The sequence below is a fragment of the Nanorana parkeri genome, unplaced genomic scaffold, assembly GCF_000935625.1.
Source record: "Nanorana parkeri isolate BGI_ZX_2015 unplaced genomic scaffold, ASM93562v1 scaffold497, whole genome shotgun sequence".
In the NCBI taxonomy this organism is placed as follows: domain Eukaryota; kingdom Metazoa; phylum Chordata; class Amphibia; order Anura; family Dicroglossidae; genus Nanorana; species Nanorana parkeri.
This window is the reverse complement of record NW_017306765.1, coordinates 546853-564833: the sequence shown is the minus strand read 5'-3', so window position 1 is coordinate 564833 and position 17981 is coordinate 546853. Positions and strand designations below refer to the sequence as shown.

The window sequence follows — 17981 nt, the reverse complement described above, 5'->3', positions numbered from 1 at the left end:
GGCTGCCGGGACAGGGGAGGGGGCGGATACAGTTGGCTCTGCCTCTAGATAGGCAGAGCCAGCTGTCACTCACGCAGCTGGGCGGATCCAGACATAATTGTCGGGATCCGCTTCAGCTGCTGCGTCTCAGTATACCGCAAGCAGTAGCTTGCGAAATACTGTGGCATCTCAGTATACCGCGAGCTACAGCTCGCAGTATACTGAGCTTAGGGTGACGGGAGTTTGTGTCCTCCCGTTATCCTAAGGAGAACTATGGGAAAAAGCCTTAACCCCATAGTTCTCCTTTAAAGAATACCAAATTTCTCTCTAAATCTTAATATATTCCAGGCACCTGTGTCTATGGTGTCACAGGTCTCCTGCTATATGGAATGTACGATATATCGCATACAAGAAGAAGAGAGATGTACCTAGAGATCCTCACCCCAAGTTAATTTTGAGTTGTTTAACTCAGCTTAATAACTCTCAAAACGATCACCCCCCTGCTGCTGTTTCAGTACACAGGGAATTTGTTCAGCCAAGGGAGGCTCTTGAACAGAGTGCAGTTAAATAAGGGGGAGTCGGAGAGTTAAGTAGCAATGTAAAAAAGGTAAATTTATTAAATATACACAATAGACAAAAATTTGGCACATTAACTGACTGCACAGTTGATACCTACTAACCCCACACCTTTAAAAATGATTATTGCAATAATCCATTCGTGCAAAACAACATTCAAAACCTTTGAGGAGCTTGCTGATCTGTATTATTATATTTTCAGGTGGTTCTCAATTCTAGAGAAAACAGCGCTGGGACTAAAGTGATTTGTGCTGGAAACTATGTATCAGATACTTGATTGTACTTTCTCTAGTGTTTCTTCTCTTACTAGGGACGTCTTTAGGGTTAATTTCACTGATTAAGAGTAAAGTCATAAAGACTGAATTATAGTATAAGAGTAAAGTATAAAGACTGAAAATATATAGGGGAAAAAAAAATATGTATAAAAACGTAAAATCATTAATCTCCTCGATTGTCTTCTGTTGATATGGAATAGTAGTATACTGTAAGCCTAAGTGCACTCTAAATCATTAGCTCGTGTGCTACAAGCTTTATTTATGAAATAAAAGTTATCCTTTATTTCCCTTATATATTGCAAACTATTTAAGTTTAATTTTATGTCACCTTTTGCTTGATTATATTGGACAATATATAGTCAATGAATTCTAAATGTATGACAAATATACAAGTGCCTTACAGTTGTTGAATTGGTTGACTTGTAGCACCCCTCCTGAAACCTAAGTGCCAATGTTGGGAGGCAGTCGTATTTAGACATGTAAGCTGGCAAAAAAAAGTCATTTAATTTTGGATTTTTCGTTATTTCGTTTTTCGGGATTCGGGTCTGAAAGTCAATTAATTTTAGGATTCGGATTCAAACAAATTACATTTTTTTGTTAATTTTGGATGCGGTAGTATTTATAAACAAATTTTCATTGCAGCAAAGTGACGATAGAAAATGTTTTCCCCCCCAGAAACAATATTTAAAAAAGCGTGGAGCCCTCCGCCCCCCATTCATACCAGAGCCTTTAGGTCTGGTAGAAATTTTAAGGGGGACCCCAAGGCAAAAAATGTGGGGTCCCCCCTACAATTCCTGCCAGACCCTTAATCTGAGCATCAGTCTGGCAAAGCAGGAAAGGGGGGGGGGAGGGGCGAGTGCCCTGACCTCCCTGCACCATACCAGGCAACATGCCCTCGACATGGGGAGGAGTCCTTTTTAAAAAAAAAAAAGTGTCCAACGATGTAATCCACTGGTCAATCACGTCGTACATCAATGTAGATCCACGTTGATCATGATGAGCAACACCCGCCGACTCACCGAAATAAAAAAAGGCCTGCCGACCCGTCTGATCCTGACTAACACTGCTGCAAAATGACAGATCTGATCCGAATGTAAACAAATGGGCAGGGCGAGTCACAGGAGGCTGCTGGCTCAGCCTCCTGTGACAGCTGAAAGAGTCTGGATGGAGAGCGGTTTACAAACATTCAGCCATCAGTGATCACTGAGTGTTTATAAATAATTGAGGATAAAGTATATTTACTGTGTCCCCAATTATGAATGAACAGGAAGTGCTCTACATCACTTTTGTTCATTCATGATTGTGGACATGGTAAACATACTATATCCACAAGTGAATGAATGAACAGGAACACTCAGTATAGAGGCTTCCTGTTCATTCATAACAGGGGACGCAGAAAATTAGATTGAGGTCTCAATCTCTTTTCCTATTTTAAAAAGGAAATATCAGGGGTCTGTTTGGACCCCTGATATTTCCCCAGAGCCATTGACAGTAAAGTTTATAAAAAAATGAAATATAAAAAAAATAAAGTTTAGAAAAAATGAATACAAATATCTTAAAATAAATTTTAAAAGGTTAGAATTTTTTTTTCAGTTTTGGTTTCGATCTGACAATCTTTTTTATTTTCATTTTTTTTTTTTTAATTCTTGGCTCCTAGACCCGAATGGCATTCGGCAGCTCCCGAACGCTATTTAGGAGCTCCCAAATGCTATTCGAGAACAGAGTTGTTATTATTTGATTTTAAATATGCACTATATTACCAAAAGTATTGGCACACCCCTCCAAATCATTGGATTCAGGTGTTCCAATCACCTCCATGGCCACAGGTGTATAAAATCAAGCACCTAGGCATGCAGACACTTCTACAAACATTTGTGAAAGAATTGGTCGCTCTCAGGAGATTAGTGAATTCAAGCATGGTACCGTGATAGGTCGCCACCTGTGCAATAAGTCCATCCGTGAAAATTCCTTGCTACTAAATATTCCACGGTCAACAGTTAGTGGTATTATAACAAAGTGGAAGCAACTGGGAACAACAGCAACTCAGCCACGAAGTGGTAGGCCACGGTTGTGGCCGCTGACCCCACTCAATGACAGAGCGGGGTCAGCACATGCTGAAGCGCACAGTGCGCTGAAGTCGCTAACTGTCTGCACAGTTAATAGCTACAGACCTCCAAACTTTGTGTGGCCTTCAGATTGGCCACACAGATAGTGCATAGAGAGCTTCATGGAATGGGTTTCCATGGCTGAGCAGCTGCATCCAAGCCTTTCATCACTAAGTGCAATGCAAAGCATAGGATGCAGTGGTGTTAAGCACACCGCCACTGGACTCTAGAGAAGTGAAGACGTGTTCTCTGGAGTGACAAATCGTGCTTCTCTGTCTGGCAATCCGATGGACGTGTCTGGGTTTGGCGGTTGCCAGGAGAACGGTACTTGCCTGACTGCATGGTGCCAAGCGTAAAGTTTGGTGGAGGGGGGATTATGGTGTGGGGTTGTTTTTCAGGGGTTGGGCTTAGCCCCTTAGTTTCAGTGAAGGGAACTCTTAAGGCATCAGCATACCAAGACATTTTGGACAATCTCATGCTCCCAACTTTGTGGGAACAATTTGGGGATGGCCCCTTCCTGTTCCAACATGACTGCACACCAATGCACAAAGCAAGGTCTATAAAGACATGGATGAGCGAATTTGGGGTGGAGGAACTTGACTGGCCTGCACAAAGTCCTTATTGTAAATAAAATATGGGTTTATGAGATTTGCAAATGTCGTGCAACATAAAAAATGCCGCTACTATTTTTTCTATTCTACTGGGCCTTTGCTTTTAGAAAATATGTGTTGGGGTTTAAAATATTATTTTATCGAAGAATTCAGATTTTAACGTGTGTGAAGTTTTTTTTTTAAATGGTTCTGAGGAGGACTGCCTACCTGTGGGAGGCAAGTTGGTGGAATATAAGGACCCCCTACCCATTCTGGCACCCTGTCCTGAGCATTGGGAGTTCTGAAGAAGCTGGTGTCCATCAGAATTCGGCACCTGTGCTTTGGGAGGGGTATCCCCTTTTTTGGGGAACCCTTCCCAAAGCATTTTCCCACCAGGGCATGGGGGCTAATATCCACATAGCAGGAAAATACACACTCACTGCCCCTTTGCCATGGGAATTCCAGTTGTCATGTCTAGTGTGCTGGGTTTATTTCTGGAAAGAGAAGGAAACGCTGTTGATGTTTTTTTCAAATAAAAAGTAAAAAAAACATTATTTTCCTAGTGTATAGCATTATGGGGACCTCTGGCTGGCAAATTCACCTGCCTGGTTAAAAGTTTTTTTTTACAGTGTACTATGGAAGGTTACATTCGCACTATAACACATACATGTAGCGTCATGGAGGTGGGCTTGCTTCTGTGGCTCCGCATAAGCGCTGCATGTTTTTATAGTGGGAGAACACTCAATTGTGTGCCCCCAGCACGGAGAGTGTGCTGTCAAAAAGAGCTCCTGGTCTCGGCCTAACGATAGAAGCCGGTAGAACTAGCTTCCGATAATGTTACATAGTATTTGAGGTTGAATAAAGACACAGGCCCATCAAGTTCAACCTTTGTGTGTTTGTGTGTGTTTGTGCATGCGTGTGTATATATGAGTCCCAGTGTGGTCTAGTCATTAAGAATACCTGTAACCCTGTATGCTATGGTCTCTGAGGAAGGTATCTAAATTATTTTTGAACGATTCAATACTCTCTGCTGATACCACTGCTCGTGGAAGGGAGTTCCAAAATATAACTGCTCTATCGGAAAAGAAGCCCCTACGCCGTTTGTGGTTAAATCTTTTCTCCACCAATTTTAGGTGGTGGGCTCTAGTCTTTTTTAGGGAGTTTGCAGTAAAACGTTTATTGCTGATGTTGCCATCATGACTAAACATTTTCTACATCAAAATCATGTCCCCTCTTAATCGCCTCACTTTCAGCGTGAACAAGTTTAAATTTAGCAACCTTGTCTTATAGCTTTGGTTCTCCAGACCCTTAATTAGTTTTGTTTCCCTTATCACAGAGATCACTAGTTTAGAACCCTCCCCTGTATGTAATTCGCTTTTGTAAGGAAAAAAGATACATTGTCAGGGTTATTCACTAAAGGGTGAAGAGTTTGGAGAAGGCAGGAGAAGTGAACAATCTAGGCCAAAATAGCCGATTTGGAAAAATTATCCAATTTAGCTCACTTTCCAGTTCAGCTATGTCGTATGTTAACTTCTGCCTTCTCCAAACTCTTCACCCTATTGTGGATAACCCTGCTAATGTTTCTGCTAAATGTGTGCTTTAAACAAAATGCACACAGTTCACCTAATGGTATCCCCATACATGTGCAAGTAATTTATTTTGGGATTTTCTTAGTGGTGGGTCACAGTAATGGCATAAAAATATACAGGTAATATTAAAAAAGTTTTTTGCTTTTTGGTCCAGTTTTACTTTGATAATTAAAAAGTCAGGAAATGAAATTAGGCCCAGTTTGTCCTGAACAAAATATGGTGTGATTCATGTGGACACACTAAGGAGTTCTTTTATAAAAAAAACTTGGTGGACGGATGTTGTTTGAGCTTGTAAGTTCTTGTATTCATTAATGCCATCTAGGGGTGCTAGTGCTGTGTGAATGGCATGTGGCTAGATAGAGGTGGCTCTGTAATTAGACGAGTTAGGCAAACGTCGCCTAAGGCCTCATGCTCACGGGGCATTGGAGCTGACTAAAGCTGGCCATACACCTTACAATTATCTGCAGATTTTCTGTGGTCAGATGGAAAAGGTGCAACAGATTCCTCCATTTACACTTAACTGTGTGGATGGAGTAATCTCCACCTGGGCCAATCTGTTGCACTTTTTCCATCTGACCACAGAAAATCTGCAGATAATTGTAAGATGTATGGGCACCTTAACTCACCTCTACAGCTTCACTTTTTCTGACAGCAGTGGCAGATCAGAGATAATTGCTGCTCCCTCTCTCTGCCAAGGGGCTGGACTTACCATCCGGGCACTGCCCGGGGTTTTCCCCCCTCTAGTACTGGACGAACTACCAGGGGCACCTCCAAAGCCGCAGCTCCTGCAGAGAGAGAGAGCGAGAGAGAAAGAGAGAGCCCGCCTGGGTTGATGTGACACTTAGATGCTCTAGCTGCTGGGATTAAACGCTAGTCTTAAAATATGCAATTTATACAGTTCATTTTTAATTATAATTTGCATTTTTTTCATTATGGGTGTAAGTGGGGGCCTCATGCTTGAGTTTAGCCTAAAGCCTCACAAGGTCTAGGGCCGCCTCTGTGGATACATGTGGGTGGAACTTTTAAAAATTAACCCCTATGTGCAGTTGTACTAACACATACCACAGTTGCAAAAATTGTTTTAGGCGTTTAGATTTGTTTCATCATAAAGGGGTTAAAGTTTGTGGGCTTTCACTGGCTGTCACATTTATCTCGTACACATTTACTCTATAAGGTAATTGTGGGCATGAAATGCCAGGCAATTATTGGTTAAGGTCATAAGGAAGAATTTGTACATAAGAAGATATCCTGTTCAATATGCTGGTAAATCTTGTAATAATAAGCACCTTTCTACAGCTATAGCAAAAATAGAAAAAACCCAGGAAGTGACTGGGTGAGTTAGCACTGCCTGCCATCTCATCTCCTAGGTTATCAGCAGAGAGGCAGAGGGACTATTGAGTCTTGGCCACCCTATAGCAGTGAAGAACCAAAATTTTGCAGCGGTAGGATGTGCTGGCGAAGCTTATATTGTCACCACCTGCTGATATTCCACTGCTGTAGGTGCCGGTAGAAATCATTATAATGGCTGGGACCCAGGATTAAAACATATTCCCTCACTTCACTCTATTCGGACCTCTGGTCAATGCAGCATATAGAGGGAATTCTTCTAATCCTGTGGTTCCTTCATGTGACACAGCACAGAACAATTTCTCTGTTTCTGCTGGCCTGATGGTGCGCTAATTAAGGATCTAAATGGAGCAAAAACTGGGAGGTTAATAAAGAAAGTTTTCATATTATTGAAGTCACCAGCAATCTGATCAATGATACTGTTTTAAATCACCCAGAAAAAGAAAAGTAAGAAAGCTAAGTTTTGTTATATAGCATGTGTTATTACAATTTGCTACGATATACACCCTACAACATACACCTCTCCTCCTTATAAATGTATGCATTACTCTCCAACACTACACTGATGAACAATTTACTCTCTGCTACTGCAATGACTTGAAATTCTTAGCTCTCTACCACTGTACCAACACACATTTCTTCACTCTCCACCACTGCACTGATGTGCATTTCTTCTGTATCTGCCATAGCACTGACATGCACTACTCCACTGGCTAGAAAAAAAAAATGCTCAAGCCTCAATATGCCTGAAAAAAATGCTCATGCTCAGGTGTGAGTGCAGATGTAAAAATGTGTTGCATCAATAAATGTAATATTTTAGAATCTCAACATGTTTCTGCATATTTACAACAGTTACATTAACGTAACCTGCTTCTAGCTGTTTATAACTGTTAACTCATAATGTCATTGTTACCATATCAATATGTGGCAGCAGTGGTAAGGCGATTAGGGTATTTTGTTAGCAGATTCAGCTTCCATTTATTTTGTGTCTGACTCTATATTACAATTGATAATACGGGCTGTATGACGCATGTAACAATTTAATAAAAAGTGCACTTGTTGCACTTATCATCCAGTGCTGGTGACTTCTATTATTGACTGACTCTATATTGCTTCTTGTGCATAATTAATGGTTCATCATTGTGATAGTTGGTCATGCTAGCCAAGGGAGGAGGGGGAGGACAGAGACAGGTGTCATAGAACCCGGTTGTTTTTTGCGTATCAACGCATCCCTTTGATATACTGTATATATATTGTAAAGTTAGGGAGCTCACAGAGCACTCGCACATGGATGTTCCACTTCAGTTGTGGCAAGTCTAGAAATTCTGTATCGAACAGGAACGTTGTTACTATCAAGCGTTCTCAGGAAAATGGATTCTGGTTGCAGTCTCTTATGTGGGGCCTTTAGTCGTCCTTTGTTCTGGTAAAGTCCTCTTCAAAGTTCCATCATGAAGTCCCCATTATTCACCTGGCTGCTGGCATTAATTGGAAATTTGGTAACCATCACCTGTGGGCGTCACCCTTACGCTTGTATTATATAGTAACTCTAGATGGCAGCATAGCATCACAAATGTGATCTAAAGTCAATTAACCCCTTCATGACTGAGCTTTTTTTTCAGGTTTTGTTCATTAACCCCTTCGTGACGGGATATGTACACTGGTAACTGCTGATTCTCAGCAGTTACCAGTCATTAATTAATGCCTCAGTATTGAGGCATTCATTGATGAAACAGTTAAGCTTTTGTAAAAGCTTATTTCTTTCATTAATGAAAGAATGAAGCCGTTACATGCAAATACGGGAGCTCTAAATAGCGCTCTGGTATTTGACAGCTGAAAATAGTAGAGAGGCAGCAGAGTGACTCACCTCCCTGCTATTTGTTTTGACAGCTCCATAGACTGGCCCGATGTTTATGAAGCTATGTGATACATCTCAAGCAAAGAGATACAAGAGATACAATGTATCTCTTTGCTTGAAATTTATCATTTTTGATCGTCTAGGCATGATCAAAGAGCTTTAGTGAGATCTGAATCTGACATGCTGCCAGGATCAGTCTCGGTTATTATTAGCTGTTCCTAAGTTTGGAGCAGCCTAATAATAGCCAAAAAATTTTAAAAAAGTTAATTTATCAAGCAGTCATAGTGACTGCTTGATATAAACTGACAAAAAAAGTGTTTTTTTTCTTCAAAGTATACAAAAATAAATAGTGTAAAACAAAATTAGGAAAATAAAAATTATATATAAATATATTTTTATACTATAATTATTTTTAAAAATTAAAAAAAAGAATCAAAACTTGTGAAAAAAAGTATTTTTCTTCTAGTTTTTTTTTCCTCATTTTTTATATTTGATTCAAACTAAGTGAGGCGTTAGGTACATGTTTGATATAATTATATAGCCCTATCTGTCCTCTAAAAAACAATATATAATATGTGTGGGTACATTTAGTAAGAAAGTATATTACTGCTGTGGAAGAATCACACAGCAAAAATGTAAAAAGCATGTCAGTCATTTATGAACAGAAACTGAAAACTAGCTCAGTCATGAAGGGGTTAAAGACTGTTAATACTGCACTCCTATCACTGTCAGACACGCGATCAATGAAAGGGATGGGTGTCTGAAAATGCTGAAATCTTTCATTAATGGATGCCTTGTTAGTGAGGCATCCAGAGAACTGAATAGTCATTTGGGCACTTGGTAAATGTAGGGGTTAAATGCTAAATGCCAGGCTGTTGTTAACACCTTGGGTGTGTTGTTGCCCCAAAACAATAGAGGGCAGCTTTAAAACACCCAAACATCCCAGTGTAAAAAAAGCTAGCCTTTCCCAATAAAATACACTGTCCCTTTGTCAGAAAGCTAGTCAAGACAATACTGTTTATCTTAACAATGGCACTTATTTGACTGACCAATTGTCTCTTGAAACTTGATGTTTGTAAATTGAAATGCTCTTTAACCACCTCCCGTCCGCAGCCGTCCTGCCCCTCCCCCCGCTCATGTGCGCATCCCGCTCACTCACGAGCGGGGAAACTGTACCTGCACTATCAATTGGACAGTGCGGTATCCATAACAAGGTATAGAGCCAGTAAAATCGGCTCTGTACCTTGCGATCAAGCCATGACAAATCACAGCTGTCACAAAAGTAAACAATGGCTGCGGTTTGCCGTTTGGATGTGACAGAGGAGATACAGAGCTTCAGAGATCGTCCAAAGTAAGAATTAAAGTGATATACACTGCTAAACAGTACACTCTGCTACATATCAGTGCTTTTTACTGTTATCAGTGTGATTTCAGTGTCAGTGCAATGTCACAGTTTTATCTTTGTGATATGCAGTGCCATCTGTGCGATTTCACAGTCTCAGCAGTCTGATCTGTAGTGTCAGTGCGATTTCACAGTTTCAGTGCATTGGGCAGTCTCATCAGTGATCCGCAGTGTCAGTGCAATTTCAGTGTCAGTGCATTGGGCAGTCTCATCAGTGATCCACCGTGTCAGTGCGATTTCAGTGTCAGTGCATTAAACAGTCTCATCAGTGATCCGCAGTGTCAGTGCGATTTCAGTGTCAGTGCATTCTACAGTCTCTTCAGTGATCCGCAGTGTCATCAGTGTGATTTCACAGTGTGAGTGCATTGTGCAATCCCATTAATAAAAATGTCCAAAAAAATCTACACCCGTGAGGAGGCATTTCATATTCTTAGCATGTCTGGTGAGAGTGATAGAGAGGCCTCCCAGTCAGATTCTGGATCAGAGTATGAACCTGTGGAGAGCAGCGGTTCGGCATCCTCTGATTCAGAAGATGAAGTTGTGCCCACTAAAAGATCCAGGCGTGCTATCCAACATCCAGCTGACATGCAGCAGCCAAGTACCAGTACTGCTGCTCCTCCCCAAGCAGAGGCAAGCACCAGTAGTGGGGTGGTCCAACATAAGCCACGAAGAATCAGGCCCCAAAGATCCAATACTAATGTACCAGAGGCACTTTCTAATCCTGAATGGCTACCCTCTAATTCTGCAACACCAGTCATACCCCCATTTACTGCCAATCCAGGAGTCCAAGTAGAAATGACGACTTTTACCGCAATCCAATTTTTTAATTTGTTTTTTTACTGATGACCTCTTCAAATCAGTTGTAAACCAATCCAATCTCTATTATGAGCAGTTCATTGTAAGCAATCCCCATTCCTCCTATGCCAGGCCATTTGAGTGGAAACCTCTGAGTGTTTCTGAATTTAAAATCTTTCTGGGCCTAACACTCAATATGACACTCACCCAAAAAAATTAGCTTAACGCGTATCACATGCCCCTATATTCTGCAACGATGTCCAGGACAAGATATAAAATGATCTTGAGATTCCTAAATTTCAGTGACAATTCAATTTGCCCTCCCAGACATGACCCCACATATGATAAGCACCCAAAAATTAGACCACTCATCAATTTTATGTCCGCCAGATTTTCAGAAATGTACACTTCCAAGCAAATGTCAGCATGGATGAGTCCCTTGTACATTTCACGGGCAGGCTTTCTATCAAACAATATCTCCCCAGCAAACGCGCCAGGCATGGACGCGTAAAATTTTACAAGCTTTCTGAACGAAACACAGGATACATATATGACTTCCGTGTGTATGAAGGAAAGGATAGCCATTTGGAGCCCCCTGGATGCCCATCGTTCAAGGGAGTCAGTGGAAGAATTGTGTGGGACCTACTATCACCCCTATTCCACCAGGGATACCACCTCTATGTGGACAATTTTTACAGCGGCGTGTCCCTATTCAAACACCTCTTCCTCAAAAAAACCTTAGCCTGTGGTACAATGTGACCAAATCAGATCGGATTTCTCCAAAACTTAGTCCGCAGAAAGCTGAAAAGGGAGTCAGCCAGTTTGAGGAATGGGGAACTTTAGCCCTCAAATGGAAGGACAAACGGGATGTTTACATGCTTTCATCCATTCACCCCAACACCTCCATGGAAATCCAAGGAAGATCTGGCCTGTTCCAAAAACCTCTGAGTGTCTATGAATATAATCTTCATATGGGTGGTGTAGACTTCAACCACCAGATGATGAAGCCCTACTTGGCAACCAGAAGATCTATTCACTGGTACAAAAAAGTTTCCATTCATCTTTTTCAATTGGCAATGTACAATTTGTATGTGATTTACAAGTCTACAGGAAAAGCTGGCTCTTACCTAAAATACCAAGAAGAAATTGTAACACCCCTAATTTACCAGGAAGCCCCTGCTTCTGAAAGGCTTCAATCTTATGCAGTCAGCCGGCTACATGACAAACATTTCCCCGATCTGATCCCTCCCACCCCAGTAGACCAGACACCCCAAAAAAAATGCTGCATGTGTTGCAAAAAAAGAATGAGGCGGGGTACACGTTATCATTGTCCCAACTGTCCCTCAAAACCTGCCCTCTGCATCAAAAATTGCTTCCGTCGCTACCATACCTCATTGCAATATTAATGTAGGTCTGGTGAAGATGGTTCTTTGTGCTTGACTAGCTGCTGTCCGATCTCATGTGTATTGACTTCCACAATTCTGCCTGCCACTGGACTAAACCTTTGCCCACATACTGACCGTCTCTGCTTGCCACCCGAACTGAACTTGGCCTGCATACTGACCATGTCTCTGCCTGCCACCTGAACTGACCTTGGCCTGCATACTGACCATGTCTATGCCTGCCGCCTGAACTGACCTTGGCCCGGCATACTGACCATGTCTCCATCTGCCACCTGAACTGACCCTGGCCTGCATGCTGACCACGTCTCTGCCTGCTACCTGAACTGACCTAGGGCCGTTTGTCGAACACATTTCTGCCTGCCGTCTGTAGTGACCCATCTGCATGTCCAACTGACAACATTCCAGCCAAAACACCAGTCCCAGCCATCCTCGGAAGACAGCTGCACTCCTAGAACCACAGGTATCGTTTTGTTTACCTTTTGTCCATCTTTCTGTACCTCCTGGCCACTAAACATAGCATTGTGTATAATTCCTGGGGTTAGCCAAGAAGAAGTAGGCCTGCTTGGCTTAAGGGAATGGGGTTGCAAAAAAAGTCTCACATATGTGGTATCCCCATACTTAAAAACAGTAGCAGAATGTGTTTTGAGGTGTAATTCTAAGGGTGTCTATGCTGTGTGTTAGATATATATATTCTGAATTGACATTGTTGTGTAGAAAAAATACTTTTTTTTCTTTTTCATTTTCTAAAAAAGTGGCAAAAAAATTATATCTTCAAAAAATCCACAATGCCTCTTAATAAATACCTTTGGGTGTCTGCAGTGGTGCATTTTGGTTTTGTGCTGCCCTAGGCAAGACTAAGCTCGGGCACCCACCTTAATCTAAATTTGCCACACCCCCTCCTCTTTAGGACCTTTTGCGCAACCTGTCAGACACTGGATACAGCGCACATGAGGTCTCAGGAGAGCTGTGCATGGTCTTAGGTGGGTTGTACAGGGTCTGAGGAGAGCTGTGCATGGTCTCAGGAGGGCTGTGCATGGTCTCAAGTTGGCTGTATGGGGTCTCAGGAGAGCTGTGCATGGTTTATGGTGGGCTGTGTGTGGTCTATGGTGGGCTGTGCAGGGTCTCAGGAGGACTGTGCAGTGTCCCTTTCCCTGCATACATGTGCTGCTCCTCTTACCTTCAGCTTGATGTACCAAGAGGATGCATTGCATTCCCCAGCCGGCTTCTGGGACATCCCGCCATCAGATCACATGCTATGGCCAGCCCCAAGGCGTCTGCTGCTTCTTCTCCACCTCCTATACAAAGCCAGCCGGACTGCATTTCACTGGGCCTTCCGTTCCACCGGGCAGCCGCTCTTAGGGCCTTATGGCCGCCTAGTTTGCCTCATTAGGAAGCCGCCGCTGCCTGATTCCGTGCTGCCCAGCCTCGGGCCACCCCCCTGGAAAGTGACGCCCTAGGCAAATGCCTAGTTTGCCTTGCGGTAGATACACTCCTGGGTGTCTGCTTTCCAAAATGGTGTCATTTTGTGGGGGTTTCTACTTGCCCGGCACTTTAGGACCTCCAAAAATGTTATAAGTAGTCAGAGAACCACATGTGTAACTTATGCCCCTTGAAAATCTCAAGGTGCTCCTTGGATTTTGGGCCCCTCTATGTGGCTACGCTGCTAAAACGTCTCACATGCTAGTTCTGCCACTGCATGCATGGTATCCCCATACTCAGAAGGAGTAGCAGAATGTGTTTTTGGGTGTAATTCTAAGGATGGCTATGCTGTGTGTTAGATATATCTTAATAATTGAGTAATAAATTTGTGTAGAAAAAAATACATTTTAAATGCTGGCTAAATAATTGTCAGTCAAAGTACAACAGCGCTGAATACTGAAAAATTGCCTGGCCAGGAAAGGGGTTGAACACCCTTGTCTTCAAGTGGTTAAAAGTGTAAATCTTCCTTATATGTGTGTCTGAAAGAATCATATAATGTAATAAACGCATTCATAACAAGCAGTAAAATATACCCTGACCTCTCTATCTGCTGTTAATGTGAAAGTATTCTTAATGAAAGATCCTCAAAGGCAAAGACTGTACAATCAGATTTTAGTTATTTTCTAACAGCTTAGCAACACTCACTTTTTAAAACCAATCTTAGCCTTAAAGTACTTATATTGTACTAGTAAAGTTGTGTAAATGAAAAGGAAAAAAATGAGTATAAGGGAAAGTAGTGTAGTGCTCAGCCCACCACTCAGCTGTCCCAATAGCATCTACCACCCTTCTCTGGTGGCCGATAAGAATGAGATCCAGACTGTAGCTATAATGCTGATGGAACTTTATTGCAGAACTTCATAATTGGGAGAAAGGCTTTAGAGCTTAGGACTTCCATAGCAAAAATAGAATAGAACAGAACTCCAGACTCACAAGTTCCTTTCAGTATTCCAGAGTGCATAATCAATAGGAGCACAGGCTAACACTGGGTATTAGAGTAACAGCTGAACAGGTATAGGCATGAAATCTTCAGCAGGAGAGACACTAGACTTGCTTCTGGGGTCCATTCCAGTACCAGGCACCTCAAGGAGCCATCCAGCTTCTCTAATTCTCTTCCTCAATCAGTATTAGGCCTCCTCCAGGCTTGAGGTTTGGTCAAACGTTTCTCGCACTTATCAGTAGGTATAGAGCAGCGGTGGCGAACCTATAGCACGCGTGCCACTAGACATGTGCACCAGCAAAACATTTGTTTAGTTTAGTTTGGTTTTGATTCGGATTTAGCATATTTTGTTTTTTGGATTCGGGTCCGCAATTGAATGTGTTGCGGGATTCGGACGAAATTCGTTAGCAGTAGTCGTTTTTCGGATTCGGGTCCGCAATTGAATTCGTTCCGGGATTCGGACGAAATTCGTTAGCAGTAGTCCGGTCGAAATTTCGTTTATTGGACGAAATTTCCTTAGCAGCAAAGTGACATTAGAAAAAAAAATGTTTTTTTTTTTTTTACAGTCTGCAGAAGATGAAAAAAAAAGCGTGAGGTTCCGGCTCGTCATGGCTCACGACTTTTGTTTATTTCGGTACGGTAAGGTGCCGGGGTCAAGGGTCTGGTAGAACTGTTAGCTGGGGTTCCCCCTTAAAATTTCTACCAGACCTAAAGGGTCTGGTAGAGATTTTGGGGGGAACCCCACACACTTTTTTTTTGTTTTAACTTGGGGGAGGGTCCCTTCTAACATTCCTACCAGACCTAAAGGGTCTGGTATGAATTGGGGGGGAACCTCACGCTTTTTTTTCCCTTCATCTTCTGCAGACTGTAAAAAAAAAAAAACATTTTTTTTTCTAATGTCACTTTGCTGCTAACGAAATTTTTGTCCAATAAACGAAATTTTGACCAGACTACAGCTAACGAATTTCGGGAAATTGGGAATTCAGATTTGTTTGCATTCATTTTAGCTGTAATTCGGAATTCGGATGCATCCGAATCTCCGAATTTCCGAAATTTCGTCCGAATTTTCGATTCGAAACGAATCGCACATGTCTACGTGCCACAGAGGGCACGCAGAGGCCCCTCTGGTGGTATGCGAGCCCAGGTGCCGATTACCGTGGCCCGCACACTCCAGGTTCTCACCTGGGGTGCTTAACGTGCTCAGTCATGCTAAGTTTGTAAAGATGGTCGCCGCGAAATGCGTCGGACGGCAAGAGGTTAAACCTGGCAGGTGCCCAGATCCTATTTAATATATTGCCGAACCAGCAATATATTAAATAAAAATCATCCCATGGTGGTCCAGTGGAGGATATGTATGATCTGTATCTCTTGCTGATGCAGACCATACTGAATGCTCCCTCGTAGTGCCATTACTCACAGGCAGGAGTGATTAGTATGGTCTGCCAGAGATGCAGATCACACTGATCCTCCACTGAACCACCAGAGATAAGCCTCCAGTGCCCCACTGGACCCCAGGGATGCAGCCCCCTCCCTGCAAAACAGGTAAGCAGGAGAGGGGGCAATGTTTTAATTATTCATTTTTATTAGTAGTTCTGTGTGTTTTATTAGTTGTGTGTTTTTAAATGAGTGTGTGTGCGTTTTAATGAAGATATGTGTGTGTGTTTTAATGTGTGTTTTAATGCATGTGTGTGTTTTAATGCATGTGTTTTAATGCGTGTGTGTGTGTTTTTTAATGCGTGTGTGTTTTAATGCATGTGTGATGTGTGTGTTTCATTACGTGTGCGATGGGTGTGGGTTTTTTGTTTTTTTAATGAGTGTGTAATGTGTGTGTTTTATTGAGTGTATAAATGTTTGAATATGTGTGTTTCCCTATTTTGCCTAAGCAGTGATGTTGAGCGTTTTTTAAACCCCTGCTCCAGAACTGCAATACAATACTAAACTTATTTTCAGCGCTGGCACTTTGAGATAAAGAAATTGATTTTGCGTCGCAGTTTGGGCACTCGGGTTCAAAAAGGTTCGCCATCACTGGTATAGAGTATTCAATCTGTAATTGGATAGAAAACTGGCCTAAAGACCGTATTCAGAGAGTGACGATCAATGATTCATACTCTGAATGGTCTGAGGTTGTTAGTGGTGCCAAGATTCAGTGTTGGGCCCCTTACTGTTTAACCTATTTATATATGACATAGAATAGGGGATTACAAGTACTATTTCTGTGTTTGCAGATGACACCACGTTATGTAGTGGAATGCAGTCCTTACAGGATGTCTCAAACTTACAAGCAGATCTGAATGCACTGTGTGATTGGGCATCTATTTGGCAAATTAGGTTTCATGTTGATAAATGTAAAGTTATGCACTTGGGGACTAAAAACATGCATGTGTCATACACTCTAGGGGGAGTATGTTTGAAGGAGTCAGTGATGGAGAAAGATCTGGGTGTTCTGGTAGATCATAAACTCAATAATAGCATGCAATGTCAAGCCACAGTTTCTAAAGCAAGCAAAATACTTTCTTGTATTAAAAGGGGTATAGACTCCAGGTATAGAGACATCATCCTGCCCCTGTACAAAGCATTAGTAAGACCTCATCTGGAATATGCAGTTCAGTTTTGGGCACCAGTTCACAAAAAGGATGTTGTGGAACTGCAGAAAGTGCAGCGAAGGGCAACTAAACTCATAAGAGGCACAGAGGAGCTCAGCTATGAGGAAAGATTGCAGCAGTATACGAACAGACCGCACTATCCAGAGAATTCCAATACTGCAGACTTTATTAAAATGCACAGCAAATCCAGTATATCAGTGAATAAAAGTGTATAAAGCAACAAATGCCAGCACTGCACACCCCCAAACAGCTACAACCTCTCACGTTTCACCCGAAGGCTTATTCATAGAGACCTCTATGAATAAGACCTCTATGAAAAGTCTGCAGTATTGGAAATTGGCTCTACATGAGGAAAGATTAACTGACCTGAATTTGCTCTCTCTTGAGAAAAGGCGATTAAGGGGGGACATGATCACCCCATGTATAAATACATAAATGGTCCATATAGTGAGCTTGGTGCCAAATTATTCACTTTAAGGTCACTGCCAATGACAAGGGGGCACTCTGCGTCTGGGGGAAAAGAGGTTTAACCTTTGCATACGGAAAGGATTCTTCACAGTTACAGCTATGAAAATCTGGAATAGACTCCCCCAGTAGCTAGTTCTAGCTAGCTCAGTTAATTGTTTAAAAAAAAAAATCTGGATGTATTCCTAAATGCACAGAATATTACTGGATATTGAGTTATTATATGTATATTAAGCATCAGAGATGGTTGTTTCAGGGAATATCCGATTGCCTTATGGGATCAGGAAGGATTTTTTCCCCCTGTTGGAGCAAATTGAACCATAGGTTTTTTTTTTTTTGCTTTTCTCTGGATCAACAGTGGTTAATTGTGGGCATAGCGTTCTGTTTAGGCTTTTCTTCTTTTTTTTTTTTCATATCTCTATAGGTTGAACTCGATGGACATGTGTCTTTTTTCAACCTGACTAACTATGTAACTATGCACTTCCCCAGCATGCACCACTGGCCATTAAACTCCCAATGATTGGCTGGTGAGCCACATTGACTCATAATGTTCCCCCATTGGCTGTCCCACACTGCAGCAG

The 17981-nt window shown here is 42.0% G+C and overlaps 1 protein-coding gene across 1 annotated transcript in view; it reads left to right on the top strand.

Moving 5' to 3' along the window:
* The window catches only part of LOC108790729 (SRC kinase signaling inhibitor 1-like), a 584474-nt gene that overhangs the window by 47094 nt on the left and 519399 nt on the right, over nucleotides 1–17981 (top strand). The window lies entirely within an intron of this gene.